The 15,293-nt window shown below is 39.2% G+C and overlaps 1 protein-coding gene across 1 annotated transcript in view; it reads left to right on the top strand.

Moving 5' to 3' along the window:
- Positions 1-15,293, top strand: part of zbtb46 (zinc finger and BTB domain containing 46) — a 70,757-nt gene that overhangs the window by 360 nt on the left and 55,104 nt on the right. The window lies entirely within an intron of this gene.

Genomic DNA, 15,293 nt, shown 5'->3' with positions numbered 1-15,293 from the left:
CAGGTACACAGCTGACAAGGTAAGTTGAAGTTGCGAGTTCACGAGAGGCCGCCAATCCCACTGAGTTGTGACAGCTCGCCGGCTCGTTCGTTTTATTTCCACGACGTTGAAGTAAACTGCGTGACAGCAACCTGTTTGACGTCTCCAGGTGAGAACACGCTCGCGACAGATGATACCCGCGCCGCTTGTGCGAACAGCTGTCAGACGTTCATTCACGGGCGAATTGTATTGGAGTGATGAGAGACTTTACGCCCGATTATAAAGACTTCATAGAGATTTAACCAAGCCGAGGGCGCGTTTTATAATATAAAGTGGCAATTCTATGCAGTTATTATTCCTAAAATGCGCGTCGTTTGGGGGTTTAAATGTAAAGCTCGCGCGGCTTTGGCAGGGCTCAACCCTCCCCTCTCTTCCCCTCATTTAACCTCCCGAAGGGGAATTTCTCCAGCTGGAAATTTCTGCTGCGTCAACACCCTAAACCCAGCGTACTACCAGAAAAAGGAAGGGGATTTTTCGGACTCACTTTTCTATTATTTTATTTCCCGCACATTTAAATGCTCGCTCGCGCAGACTTATAGTTCTCTCAACTTGAAGAGAGTGCAGTATATCAGAGAAGTCATCTTCGCCCAGGGAAAGCGCTGGGTGTCGGTGTGTTGCAGCGCGCTGCTTCGAGTTATTGTCTTTTCCCCCGTCTGCCCCCTTAAAGCTGGTCAGTTCCGTCTTCCTCCATTTTCTCCTCGCCGACGGGCTGCTTTTAAGGAGAGCGACCCCACTTGTTTGACTCGATACAGCCGCACGATGAATCTGCACGCGACGCGTTCGAATGCGCGGTTACGCGCTACAATGTTTCACTCACGCGTCTGTCTGAGGAATGCGCAGCTCCGTGTTATTATGACGCTTTCTCTCTGTGCCGGGTTGGTTGCTACAGGTGCATCCGATTCTGATGAATGATTGGTTAGTTAGAAGCGTGTTATTGCATATCTTGAAACGTTGAACCCTTTGGGTTTATTATAGTATAGTAACCGTGTTTTGTTGAGGATCGATTACTGTTCGTGTTAGTTTTATAATAAACACCATGGGTAAACTATTGTTAAACCATGGCTTTGTGGTTGCCATACCCATAGAGCAACATGTGTTCTAAATTGTCCAATGAGCTGCACGTTCAGAATTCATTATAATTCATGCTGTAACAATGAATAACTTATGAATAATAATTATTAACAGTGCCACAGTGTTTTAGTTCTTCCTGCCTAGTATTTTATTTGACACGCTATGGTATATAAACAAGTGAAGAAATGAGTCCGTCGAGCAGAAGAACTGATTATGTAAGGAACTGTCTTCGTGCCCATCTACAGGGAATGAAGCGTAGATGTCAGGCTAACGTGGTAATATTGTTCCCGACAATATTTCCATTCTTTCACAAGCTCCACGGACATTCGTGGACCTGGATATTGCTATGTGTCTTGATGTTAAAGCCAGTCATGTTTTTGATGGTTTGTATGTATGCCTGAGGGTGCTGGCAGGTGTCTGTTGTAGCAGGGATCACGTCCAACCTTCTCTCTCTCTCTTCCTCTCTCTTGTGATGGAAAACACATTTTGGCATTACAAAATTCTGTGTAGACACCGCGTGGGGGCGTTACCACAACTTATCACAAAAGACAAAGGTTTTTGTGTGTTCTTACATACAATACATTGTCAGTTTCATTCTGTTTTAACACGGTACACTGTAGTGGCTTCCTCTTTTCTTACTTTAAAATAAAGCAATTGTTCTCTGACACACAGAGATATAATAGTGATAACCTCTTATAGGTGGAATGGTTATAGTATTAAGATAATATTTGCTATAGTCAACTTCAGCCCTCACATTGACAAAGTATTGACATTACAAGACTTAGCGCACACAGTTTTCTTCTCTAGATTCTAATGGGCAGCTCTCATGTTGTGCATCCAGGTGTTTTTGTTTAATGGAAAGTCTGTGTCTGTTTGTGTATAAATGGAAGAGAATGTTATGAAGGAGGGGGCTCTGGTCCACTATGTCTATCGACTTCCTCACAGGTGTGGCTGTATTGTGTCAACAGAAAGCAGGGGAGGGGAATTGGTTCTTACTGTGTGGGGTAAGAGAAGAGAGGGGGTGAAATAGGAGTAAAGAGCAGCGCTGTGTTCTCGGAACTAATGGAGCCGGATTATCATACCTGCTCTTGTCTGGCACTTCACAAACTCCTAAAGGAATATTCTGGGGTATGGTGTATTGACCGTCTATGCTGTCTAAGCTCAGTATAGAATAGTATAGAATAGGGGCCTGTTGACGATGCGACACTTTGTCAGTGTTTTGCTGTACGAGTTAACCTTTTTGGTAAAACTACAATACGGTTGTATTTGTTAACAATAGTTAATGCATTAGCTAATATGTACTAACAATAAACGATACTTCTAAAACGTTTATATTTCGTAGGTTATGTTAATTTCAGTATTAACTAATACATGTTTAAAATCAAAACTGTGAGTTAATGCAACATAAGCTAGCATGAACAATATCATTGGCATTAACTAACATTAAAGGGGTGATTAAACGCAGTTTCAAACATTTTGACTTCTTTCACTGTTAAATGTGCTGGCTCCTCAAAACATGGTCAAGTTGTCAAAAAATGAGTTGGACGTGTTACGTAGTATTTCTGTGCTTGAAACAGGTTTCGGACTTTTCGTGGTCCCTTATTGGCAATAGGATGATTGCACATGACTTCACGGGGCAGGAAGTGATCTTCTTCATAGAAATTCACTATAACACAGCAAAATCGCCAGTTTTAAAAAAGGTCAAATTAACTCAGCACTTTGAGAGTGTGGATTATATATACACTGTGAGTGTTATTTCAACCGTTTTTTAAAACTGGCGATTTTGGCTGTGAACAAACTTAAAATACCTGTGTTTTGCATCGTTTTTGACTGTTCAAATCGGTTACCTGGTCGTTGTTAAGGTCGTTAAACATAGGTACTTTGAGTTTGTGATAGTGAATTCCAATGGAGGAAAAATCACTTGCGACTGCACACGACCTATTCTCCAGTAAAAGCACGCCCACGGCAAAGCGAAAGAAAGAGCCCACTCATGCGTCAACAGAGGAGTTATAAGAAGACCCGCTTACCATCAAGATAGGCTGCGTGTGGGCCTGCAGATGCAGCTTGTTATTCTTGCGATAGTTAGAGAAGTTGAGGTGTGTTTGTTTGTTTGACCGCATTTCAGGGATGGATGATATATATGGATTTGCAGATCGTTTGAAACTGATAGAGGCGCGGTCCCAGTGCTAAAAGATACCGGACATGAACTGCACGTAGTAAGTCAAACTAATTAATTTGTCTGTGTTTTGTTAGCAATCGGCACGTACGTGCATAATGTAAACAACACAAACTTATAGTGAATCAAAAGTTATGCAGGGATAATGCAATGGTGTATTGTGTGCTCGTGATTTAGTTCCTCCCGTGGGAGTCGTCTGTTTTCGGAAATAATCGTACAGCTGTATATATCTTTTATAAATGTGATAAAAACTAAATACTCTTAGGAGATACGAAGTATGCGATACTCTATAGGTACTCAAGATTAATATGAGATTGGCAGAAACTGCACGTTCAACCGGACCTTTAACAAACATTATTTTTCATTGTAGTTCATGTCAGCTGATATGTTAATATGAACTATTGAATATCTTTAAGCACACTCACCACATCATTTGTTGTTGTTTTTTTTTCATTGTTTTGATGCCTAAGCGTACACGTTTTGTCTCTGTAAGGATGTGCGAGTGTATCTAGAGGATGCTCATATGGTTAGTTGAACAAGAATGTGCAGTACGCTGTTTATTCAGGGTGGTTGCGGTTGTTAATCTGAACATTTGCACAGAACGGGAAGATATGGGGGAGGTGGTGGCTGGTGGTGTAAAGGGATAGAGAGATATCGAGAGAGAGGGGGTAGTTCAACTGGCCTTGTGTGTAAGTGTGTGTTAGTGGATGGTGAAAAAAGAGTGAGGAGGGTGCTGATGTGGGGGGTGGCAGGGTATGGGGGTGCAAGCAGACAAGACACACAGCTGAGTGTGTGTGCATGCGTGTGTGTGTGTGGGTGGACTGTGTGTGGAAGATGGCTGCTCTCCCCGTGTTGTGGGCTGTGTTGTGTGGGTAACAGGTTAGAAAGCATGAACCTGCAAAACACTGGGGACCAGCATCTCCCCCTCACTGTTGAGACCACACAAAGCGGGCGTGCATGTCCACACATGTTGATCCATCCGCATTTGTTCGATTTATCAGCTCTAATGAACAATTGCAAACTCTGCTGTGCATAAAACATCTGCACAGTGTGACATCACAAGGTGGCCTGTGTTCATCAATATTTAACGTCAAATGCAGGCATGATTATTCTTTCACGCAGCCATTTAAGTTCATTTTCACAGATCACAGGTGTTATCAAACAAAACACCCGTGACCAAAACGATAGAATGGTGGTTCTTTTGTTTAAGCAGGGATGCATACAGGTGCTTTTCTCCCTAGAGGTGTTTAGAGGCTGGTGACTTTGAATACGTGTGTGTGTGTGTGAAGTGACAGCTGTGCTCATCAACCACTTAGACGTGTTCATCCCTCTAGATTAGGCCCTCCGTGTGTGGGTTAAACTGGAGCCGACCTCCCTGGAACTGCCCCACAAAGACCTGTGTCCTCAGGTGCCTTGTGATATTTCAGTGGGGGCTCACAGGCTGCGTGGAAAGCCCTGAGGGAGAAACTCTAGCGAAAAAACCCCCCTGGAAATGAGATAGCGTATATGGGGCGAGTGCCTAGCAGTGGGTTTACACTCCAGGTCTGATGAAAAGAGGATGTGGTCTTGAGGTCCAACCCCCCCCTGTTTTTTCTCTCACTCTCTCTCTCATCTTGTTTTATTTTGGACTCTGTCCACTTTGCTTTGTATCGTCTCAATACTCTCTATCTTTCATTGGCAAAGTCAGATTAGAACTGGTTTAAAGATTTAACACTGTATTCCTGTGCCACCCCACGTCCAGTCCTGCTTTTCGGTTTGAAAAGTAAACACGCTAACAAGTACATGAAAAACGTGAACATGATCGCACTCCCCCCTTGCTTTGTCGTCACTGGCTTACTTTCTGACCACACGTGGTCGTAAATGCAGGATGTTTACACATGGGGAGGTATGCCAACCCTCACTAGCTAAACCTATACTTGTTTTCGTCCTTTTAGGGTTAGGCAAACTCTTTTTTTATGTAACTGCTCAACTTTAAATGTAACTGAAGTTTTACATATTGAAAATATCGATGCTACACCACATTTTTAGACCTGTTAGTTGTTTATTTTTGGATTGGTGTGTATTAATGTTTTGGGGGATTATGCAAGTGCTCAAATGGTATGGTCTACAGGGCTGTACGTTAACTTTTTCTGCACATAGCACCTGTGCTACAGAGGTTTAAAGTTTTATAGCACAGGCCAAACAGTATACATCTGTTATCAGCATTGATAAAACAAGTGCAGGTCATCACATAAATAGACAGCTAACTAAAAAAACCACATTAATGTTATACAAATGTTTAAATTAGGGCCATATCATTTTTTGTTTTCTCCAAATTCGTTTTTTACCTTTTGAATTTTCAGAGTTCGTATTTTCAGTGCTTTACTATTAATATAATATACTTAATATACTAATACAGTAGTAAATACATTTGTCCGTAAAAATAATGTAGTATACTACATTAAACTGCATTAAACGTATTGTGTACTATAATATATTTAAAGTTAAAGTATACTGTAGTTTTACAGTTTAAAATTTACTACATCTTATTAAAATCAAGCAGGCTTATTTTGGCGGGTCCTTGCAGAGAAACTTGAGTGTTTGACTGTAGCCTCACTCAAACAGTGAAACGCTTGTAAAATATAATATGAGCAATATTTAAAGTGATGCCTGCATATACAGTATAGACCACATAGACCAGGACTGTACATACAGTATATGTCGCACATGCTACGAACAAAAACGGTCTGTGCTAAGAATAAATAAAAGTGAAGCACACGTGCGATACAGTTTGGCAGGTGCATTAGACTTAGAGCCACTTGTTTGTGTGAAGTGCGTTTGTGGTTGCGCTTGTTCGTGAGTGAGGTATACAAAATGCGCACCAATATTTATTTTCATTTTTATTTAGTTGTGCGATTAAAACTTGTTTTCCGGCTGCATCCGGCTGAAATATGTCCTCTGCTTGTTCTGCACGTCTATGAGTGAATGAGATGCGTACTACTACAAAACCTACAACAAGACCCTATGGCAATTTCTTTAGGATGAAAATATGGATTTGGGGACTATTATTACTTTGAGCAAAGCAACCACTGAGAACATGTTAGCAACCATTCTTGCTCTAAAATTGCCTTTTCATAGCTTTAGACACTCATAAGAAGTTTTTAAATGCTTCTCCTATCATGTGTGGTGTAAGTATACCAATGATCATGAGAACAGAAACAAGCAAAGTAATTTGTTAAATACAATGACACTAGAGAACTTTACAATTATGGCATAGCTCAGATTGTTTGTCATCTGAATTTGGTAAAAAATGAACAATAGAAATATTTGAGAAGAGTCTCTATTTGATCTTTGTTCAATCTCATTGCTGGGCTTTGAAAACAATTGAGATATCTAGGTGATATGAATGGTCGTTTTCACCACAACTTACTTCCCGCAGCAAAAAATGTCCACACGTGCTTTGATTGTTCTCTCTGTCCCTTCTTCATTCAGTGTTGGACAGGAAGGCCATTACCATATCAAACATTGTCAGGTGAAACCGTGGACAGCACTTGCGTCTGTCTCCTAAAAGCCCTGTTTATTTTTCAGAAGATGGTTTAGTCTGTCTCTCTACTTTTCATCCCATCCTGACTGCCAAGAACTAACCATTAAGGGAGGGTGGAGACACTCCCAGCGCTAACACATTTACCCCACGATACCACAGAACACTTCGTCTCTGAGAGTTTCAGAGCCATTGCAGCCTTCGGCATTGTCAGGCAGAAGGGTTTTTAGATCTGTGTCGAAATGCTGGCTTAGCAAATTTCCCAATCAAGTCAAAGATGGTTCGAGGTCATTTTGGGCATGGCTCATGTTCCCAAAACCCCCATAAACTATTCAAGTAAATGTGCAACTGGTTTTAGTTCAGTGTGCAGGGAGAACATATTCCGGGTCCGCACTGTCTGTGTATTAAGGAGGCAGTACAAAATCATATTCGGACAAAATATGTTTTTAGGACATGAGTCAGTAAAATAATAAAGTAATGTCGTTGATGTTTGTATTGCTTATTTTCTGTAGAGATGGGTGTGTACAATGCCGTTAATGCATTACGGTCAGACGTCATTTATCAAACATGTATTAAGATGCTGATAAATTATGAAGCATATGTTTGATATAGTCATATCAAGTATAATACAGAGAACTGTTAACATTTACTGAAGTTTCGCTGAGATTCGTTGTAATCTTTACTGGTGAACAGGCAGTTTGTAAAAAGTCTGCAACCTGAGATCCTTTTGGAATGAAATACCAGTGGATCAATGAGGATTATTACATTACCAAACCTCCCCATATAAAATATATTATTAGGCAAAGAAAATATATTTTCTTATAACTGTTTTAACCATTGAGCGCTTTTTATTTGCAAACCTCATTGTATTTATTTGTGAATTCCATTCTTTTTTGTGGAACGTCAAACATATATTTAGCTTTTTGTGCAATTATTTTGTGAAACTCTTTATTTGCGTGTTAGTATATTTCTTCAGAATAATGCAACAATACTGACCCCATATTGATCAGACACGTCACAAGCTATGTGAAAGTCTATTATTAATATAATTCTAAAATTTTTATATTTTTGGAGCTCTGATATGTCGATTGTACATATATTTTTCTGATATGTTTTTTTTTTGGTCGAGCACCCATTGGAAGATGGTGTCCGTGCTTTTGGTTTTGCTTTTCAAATCTAAACAAATATAAGCACTTCATTATAATTGTATATGTTGCAAAGTTTTCCCCATATATTCTCATATGTTTTTGTCTCGTAAGGGCAGGGATTTTGTTGTCATATATGTTCTTTCCGAAAAAAATGTTGTATGATGTCCTGATCGGCATTAGTCCATTATCAAGGGTCTGTAATCCCAAGAGGAGTTCATTGCCGAGTGCTAAAGTGCTGTTAACAAGACCTGTTTAACATTCAGCACTTCCCCCTCAAACATACAATTATTCCCCTGCTCTCACTATTAGCATGTAGAGTTTGCCTGCGTGCTTTTAATTGAACTGATTCAACGTATGCCAGATCAACTAGTTTGCGTTAATTAGTTCTGTCTTAAAAGCGTTATCAGAACATGAAATATTCATCACAGTGAAGAGGTACATTTGTGCTGGACGGATAAGTGTCTCGTACGTAAAACTCTCAAACCTGTTTGGAGCGATTGCGCGGGCTGAATCCTGGCTCCTCGTTCTCGCGTTGTGCGGTTGTGTTGGCCTTGCTGTCATTTTCCTCCGTCCTGTCAGCCATCTAAGTGCTTGAATTAGCACGCTGTGACAATATGCAAAAATTGTAGTTGCTCTGAATAATGTACAGTAAAATTCAAGTTGTCAGTTTGTTCAATCTCTGTGCGTGTCCTTGACTTACGGATCGGTAGATCCAGTTTCCGCCCTTGCCAGTCCAATGTGTGCTTGATTGTCAATTTTGGAAAATGGGTGATGAAGGGAAAGGGACAGGTGTGTCTTTTTGTCTATTTGACCAACATTTAATTTGATGGTGATGCCTTTTTCTGGCATATAGAACAGCTAGATGAGGGTGAAACGGTGCCAAACGGCACTCGGTCTGGGAATGGTTAACCAGTCATCTAACAACTGACTAGCGAGTTAGTTATTTACCCAGTAAATTATTTATTATTTTTCATTATTCTTCAGCTGTGCTTTAATGGGGTGACTTCAGAAGCTTTTAGCGTGGGTTTGAGCGTGCTGACAGTCAAAAGCTGCTGTAGACTACCAGAACACGACAAAAGTCTTGCCATTAAATCTCTGCTGATTCACAACACATTTCTACCGAATTTATGTCTTACTTAAGATCGCCTACTGTGTGTAGTCTTCTGGTCATGTGTAATTTGAAGGGCTCTGTTTTTTTGAAGAATATATTTTGTAAAATATAGTGTTATGTTATATGTTACCTTTTTTGATTAAAGTAAATTATTGCAAAGCTTTTATATTGTTTATACTGTAAATGAATCTGATTAGTGTCTAGTTGACGTGACCCTAAATCAACCCCGTTCTACAGGGATTGTTCACTCAAAAAGTGTTTAAAACATTCAATATATGTTTTAAAATAATACATTGTTAATAAATTACAGTATGTTGAATAATACATTAAGGAACTGCTTCTTTTCAAATATTAAAAAATATATATGTAAAGTTACCACACCAAAGCTTCAAAGACATAAAACACATTTTAATAATAGACTTTTTCATAGCACATAATGTTTCAAGCACACAGGCTCTTTATCTATTGTGAATTCCTTTATCATTTACTTACACTCTTGTCATTTCAAACCTGGTTGACTTTCTTTCTTCTGCAGAACACAAAGAAGATATTTTAAAGAAAGTTGTTAACAGCCCCCCGTTCACTTACATTGGTTACAATAGAAGTGAATGGGAAGCTGTGCAGTTCTTTTACCAACATTCTTCAAAATATCTTCTTTAGTGTTCTGCAGAAGAAAGTCGTAAAGGTTTGAAATAACATGAGTAAATGATGACAGAATTTTAGGGTGAACTACTCCTTTAAGATAACCCACCCTCCTTTCAGAATTGTCCTTTTGGCCGTGCTTTCTCTAAAAAAATCGCAGTCATTTTTTTGTTTTTTTAAGAAACACGAGTGGGAGAAAAAGCAGGTCCTTTCCTCCTCCCAACCCACCCAAAGGGTTGATCAGAGTTAGTGTTGGTTGGACACTTGATACCGCCACCTCACAACGTGGGAATGTGTGACTTTCTTTAAAATTAGGTTTGCGAGGTGGGCGGTGTCGCAGAACGATCGTGATCACCAGAGCAACGCGCTAGCCCTGTTATTCCCAAATGCAGTATGCAGCAGTTTATACATGTGTGTATATATATATATATACAGTATATCAGTTGGCCGTTTTGTTAATTGTTAATGAAGCGACTTTAGCTCTTGCTAGTTTAGCAGGTGACACCTGAGCCGTCCGATCACATCAAACGTACATAAAGAGAAAACAGACAGTGTGGGACAGGAGCGGGGCGTCTGGTGACAGGGTTGACTCTTGACCATACTCATGGTTACCATGGCAACACAAGCCTGGGTAAAAACACTGGCTATTGTTAAGCTACGCTTGATTATCAAATATGAAACAAAAGAAGCTCTTAGATGTGATGAATTATTTAGTGTGATCATATCAGCGTGGAGGAAGTTGATAAGTAATGTTTTATGAGTTGGTATAAACAGCATTACAGTGTGTTATAAGACTCACACGACCACTAATCTCTTGAACTCTTGTCATCTCTCGTTTTCTCTCTCTGCCTCGCTCTATCGCTCTCTTTCTTGTCAAGTGTTTTGACTATAAATTGCCAACCGGCTAAGTTTAGCCACGATTCTGTAGTCTTCCCCTTTCTGCATTTCCCCCCCGTGCTCTCAGAAGACACAAGACCAGGGTGTGAAAATGCCCCTATATGTGATGTACTCCTAAAATAAAAATAATGATCATAGATAAGAATTGCGTACCTTCCCTGATGGACTAAATTAGGTTTATGTTCATCTTTGGTTTTATATACAGTATAACTATGAATACAAGAGAGACTTAGTTGCCCCAGTTTTTTGTAACAGAAATATCACACCATTGATCATTTTGACCATTGATGTGTAGTTTTATGCTTGGATCGACACATTTGAGGGATGCTTTCATCTATGATTCACGTGTTGAATTCTCAGACTAAAAACAGTTTGCTGAAGTCTGAAGGTAACATTTCTGTCAACATTTCTTTCAGAAACCTGTATACGACTCTTTCTACACAAAAGAAGATATTTGGTTACCAACGTTCTTCAAAATATCTTCTTTTTTGTATGGAACGACACGAGAGTTAATGAACCATGACAGAATTTCAAGTAAACCATCCCTATAAAACATCAATACACAAAATGTGAAAAAAAGTCGGTAGTACGTGTCCATGCGGGCCAGTACCGATTTGTTAGCCAGCAACATGCTAACATCAAACTTGAAAATATTGCGTGAATTGTAAGCTGAGCTTCGTGTGAACTGCACTAGTTGTGTGCCTATTAAAGATGCTGCCTATGAAGAGCGTTTCAAAGTTATCACTTGTGAGGTTTCATTTCAATAGCATGATTATTATTTTGCAGAAGAGAAATTAATTTGGATGTCATTGGTAAACTGTGAGACCATGTCATCATCAGTCTCACTTCTTTCTTTTACCCTCTATGTGTCACTCTCCCTGCCACCCCCCTCTGTTCACTCGCCATCATGTTTGGTATTTGGCGAGCTGTTAGTTAGGGGTTATCCAGTGCAGAGGGTTTTCTGAAGGATGCCAATGTTTTGTTGACAGCCCAGCAGTCTAGCTACAGTCTCCCCCTCCTTTCTGTCCACCTGCACTCTCTCTCTCCTTCTCTCTCTTTTCTCATTTTCTCTCGCTCTCTGACTCATTGACAGGAGCAAGTGTTCCTGATTATGACAATTAGCTTCCTGACAGACACCTCATGCCAGGACATGTTTGTGTGTGTGCGTTAGTTGTAATCTGGAATATTAAATGCTTGTTAAATCTCTCTTTTAAATAGATCCTTAGGGAAATGGGTTTAGAGAGGACTTTATTCAAACTAGAAGTCACTTTTAGAATGCCATATCACATATCGCCTGTGTCGGATTGAAAGCTCATATTTTTAAAAGTGCCACTATGCGGCAAATAAAAAGGGGAAGAAACTACTACATTTTTTATAATTAAACATTTTGTTCTCAAAGTTGACAAGCTCTTTTCAATGCAAAAACATTGGCAAAACCCACAGTCAAAAATAAAGGGTGAGCAACAGTAGTAGCAAAAACCATGAAAAATGGAGATACGAGGTTTCAGGCTGACATTGACGATATTTTTTATTTGTTTAACGTCAACGGTATTTAAGGCCTCTTGATTGACCTACATATGACTAAATTAAGTCACAGCCAAAGAAAATGTGGAGGACAGATGATGGAAAACATGATTTTCCAACCTGTGAATTCGTAACTATTTCACGAGCTGGCTGATTCGTACAAAAACGTACAATTACTTGATAAAAGCAGTACTGAAGCCCCGCCCCAAACCTAACAGCGCGAAAGAAAATCGTACAAAAGGCACAAATCAGATTGTACGAATTCATACGAATTAGCCAAAATTACCCGCATCGTAAAATAGCTAGTCGATTTTCTGATCTGCTAGAATTTGTGATAAAAAATCACAAATGAACTCTTATGAATTATTTCTCCTAGACTGCTTTGATTTTAAACCGAGAGCAAATAAAGATTTTTATATCTTTTTAGAGAAAATTCCCTATAGATTCAAAAGGTAGGCATGTCACACTTAAATCTTTTAAAACCAAATATTATTTGTTAATCTGAACAAACTCTCTAGTCCACCTATTATAACAGATTATACTTAATTCATGTGATTATGAGGTCACAACCATGAGCACATTATATCCTCCACAATTAACACATTATCACCCAGCAGCTACTATTCAGCCCTTAAGAAATGACAATGTTATATCTATTTGGAGTTTATCATAACCATATGTCAGACTTACATTTTTAAAGACGTCTTCACACTGGAGTCGACACTCCATCAGTGACCACTGTGAATACTTTGCATGTGTGGGAGAGACAGAAAAAAGTTTTAAGTTAATTTAACCCGACTGTTTGTCCACATTTGGTACAACGCTCCCCAAAATGATGTGTGAAATAATAAAAAAAATTTGTGTCATGGAACTTTAACACATTATGCTTTTGATAACACAGTATGAGTCTGTTTGTGTCGATTTTGTGTTAAACATCCATAAGTAGACACAGATTTAGATGTTTTTGGATCATGGATTGGAAACACAGCATTTTTAGGTGTTGGTGAGTGGGTATCCGTCAACCGGAGAGGCGGTTTTAGAGGCGGGACTATTTTTTAGATTCACTGTGTTCTCACTTGAATTTTCCATGTCCTCAAAGCCGAGTGTACACAATTATGTCCTCCAAATGGTCAATCTGGGCTCTGTGTAGGTACTCTTAAAAGAATAGCAAAAAAAACATTCAAGGGCCAGAGAGAGGACATTAAATCTAAATTACAGTTTGTGGCCCAAGAAAAGTTTACTTACATCATCAGAGAACTTCAGGGAAAAATAAAACGCTACAAAAAAGGTTAATTTCAATAAAAAAAAATGAAAAGCAAAATTCTCCTTATCATTCTAAGAAGTTTGCATGTGTGGACTTTATCTGGTGCTGATAAGGCTTCCTGTTGTGATAATGGCTTGTCACAGCATGATGCGTGAGGTGCGTGACACTTGTGTGTGTGTGTGTGTGCGCAGGAGAGTGTGCTTACAGGAACGCCGTGCCTCAGTGATGCTTGACAACGCCGGTTTGTTGTGACACCTCTCACGGCGCAAGCTCCAGGAACGTGTTAAAGATGAGTCGTCAATTCGTGAGTAGCGGCAGCCGAGCTTTTTGGGAGTCATTCCTGCACCATTTGGTGCATTTGAAACGATGACTGTGTGTGTGTGTGTGTGTGTGTGTGTGTGTGTGTGTGTGTTAATGCGAACGTACACTCAGAGAAAAAAGAAAGAAGTGGGAGAAAGCAAGGCAGCCAGAGAAGAGAAGGAAGAGGTGGAGATCGTGCTGGAATTTGACTCCCACTCAGTAGCGAACGTTGTCATCAACCTCTCAACCTTGCGCGTTGGAGAACTTCATGCCATGATGGCCAGATGAACATACACGATTCATTTGCTCAATTCACTTTAAAGCATTGTTCATTTCATTTCCAGCACAATGACATGTGATCGTTGCACAGACCTGAACAACTGCTTCGGGAGAGATGCTATCATATAAATGCCCTCCAGATAACTGTTTAGGTTCCATCTTCGAATTGACAATTCCATGCTGGTGTCAACCTTACCATGAAAAAAGGAAAGGTTTTCCCCTTACTGATAGCACAGATCTCAACATTTGGTGGTTTAAAAACCCATGTTAAGTGTCCCTTGTTTTTCAAAGCATGAGTTACCATAGTCAAGTGCCGCTTTCAGAACTGTCACTTCCATAACGGCACATATTGCTTATATATAGGTACATGACGATTAAAATCTAGTAACTATTTCATATCCTTTTATTTGTTGGGTATGTGCTGCTTCTGGTTTGTGCATTTTAATTCACAGAAATCCTACAAAGTATGTCGTCTCTCGGAAAGGTCTCTCTTTTTGTCAAACACGTAACACATTTTTTATTTTCCTTTTTTTAAATCATGTGTAAGCTTGAAAAAAACTTGTGTGTAGACTGATATTTTCTGATGTTTAGACTCTATCAAAACAGGGGTTTACTAAAATATAATAATTGGTTCAATATATCGGTAACAAATACATTCTATGTGAGTTTATACTGTATGTCACATACATAACGCAAAATGTCACATCCATAACTGAAATTGCCCATATACATACATGATTGATGTGAATCTCACAAAAAATTGTTTTGAATTGGTCTGGAACATATTTTATGACAAAAAGAACTTAAACATGGAATTACAGAAATAATACATTTTCAAACTTGTTTCTCGAAAACACTCCCATTATCCTACAAAATGCTTACGTTTGTTCATCTCCGCATATTCAGCCGGGATTGAAGTAAGTAGTTACACATAAAAACATAGAAATATAGTCTTCAAAGCCAAATTAAGGATATTTTTAGGACAAAAATTGCCCAATTTTCGTGACAGTCAAGCTATTTCCCCCAATTACCGTAATGCAAAACTAACTCATTCCTGTGATACAATACAGCGATATCATATCTAATTAGAAAAAACAAAACATTGTATCATAGTTATTTTTGCAATGAGATAATGGAAGTCAGAATCAGCATTGAGAATAAGTACAACATCTACAAAACCTCATAATTTATCCGAAATGTTCTCATCCAGACGTATTACAATAGATCTTAAAATATGCAAGATGTGATTTTTTTCTTTTGTGGATGAAACGTTAACCGTACAAGTTCTTGAAAGGTTTTCTGTGATGTCCCTTTCGCTGGTA

Source organism: Barbatula barbatula (genome assembly GCF_947034865.1).
Source record: "Barbatula barbatula genome assembly, chromosome: 17".
NCBI lineage: Eukaryota > Metazoa > Chordata > Actinopteri > Cypriniformes > Nemacheilidae > Barbatula > Barbatula barbatula.
The sequence above is the reverse complement of the archived record's forward strand: the minus strand, read 5'-3'. Positions and strand labels throughout refer to the sequence as shown.